Below are 1007 nucleotides of genomic sequence, written 5' to 3'. Positions count from 1 at the left end.
GGGAAATATACCCAAAGATAAGTATTCAAATGATTTTTCTTTAATCCAATTGTTTCTAATATATTTATAAGATGATTTCTATGTTGCTTTGTATGTCATTCCCCTATGGTTTAGCGACTGCTTTCACTGTATTTGATGTTGGTATAATTTTTGGAGGGGAAGGGAAAAAATATCATTTAAATTGGGATACAGTTGGACCCATTGCAACAATGAGATATAGAAGTCGTTATGTCGTAAAACGAACTTTACAACGTTGATGGGTGTGGGGGAGGATCAGGTGTCAGAGCTAGTGGGAGTTTGGGAAGGGAGAGGAAGGGGAAACAAAGAGGAGGCAACAATGCTTGATAAGAAATGTATTCATTATCTTGTTCATGTTATTGTAACTCCTCTGTGCAGTATTTTCACAATAAAAAGAAAGAAAATGAATTACACTTCATATATAAAAAATGTTCTGTGCTTAATTCAGCAGGAAATACATAACATTGGAATAATAGAGAGAAGATTAGAATGGCCCCTGTGCAAGCATGACATGCAAATTCTTGAAGTGTTCCATATTTTTACAACATGTGCTGGAGGGTATGTGGACAGAAGGGAACCCTACCGAATCCTTGGTGGGGGTGTAAACTTGATCAACCACTTTGGAAAGCAGTATGGAGGTTCCTCAAAAGACTCCCCATAAAGCCCCCCCATGACCCAGCAATCCCACTTTTGGGCATTCACCCAAATGATCACAAATAAGACCACAAAAAAACTACCAGCACAACTATGTTTACTGCCCCATTATTTACGATAGATAAGGTATGGAACCAATTCTGATTCCCCTCAATTGATGATCAAGATAATTTGATAGATAGATAGATAGATAGATAGATAGATAGATAGATAGATAGATAGATAGATAGATAGATAGATAGATGGATAGATGGATAGATAGATAGATAGATAGATAGATAGATAGATAGATAGATAGATAGATAGATAGATAGATAGATAGATAGATAGATAGA

The 1007-nt window shown here is 35.9% G+C and overlaps 1 non-coding gene across 1 annotated transcript; it reads left to right on the top strand.

Annotated features, from left to right (window-relative positions):
* Positions 1–449: 449 nt before the first annotated feature.
* Positions 450–559, top strand: LOC138803739 (U6 spliceosomal RNA). Its single transcript, XR_011365032.1, has one exon. It is a non-coding gene; the product is annotated as a U6 spliceosomal RNA (small nuclear RNA).
* Positions 560–1007: the final 448 nt, after the last annotated feature.

This window comes from Dipodomys merriami, unplaced genomic scaffold (assembly GCF_024711535.1).
Source record: "Dipodomys merriami isolate MVZ:Mamm:240054 unplaced genomic scaffold, mDipMer1.0.p SCAF_347, whole genome shotgun sequence".
In the NCBI taxonomy this organism is placed as follows: Eukaryota; Metazoa; Chordata; class Mammalia; order Rodentia; family Heteromyidae; genus Dipodomys; species Dipodomys merriami.
Note: the sequence above shows the minus strand (reverse complement) of the source record. Positions and strands in the feature narration are given on the sequence as shown.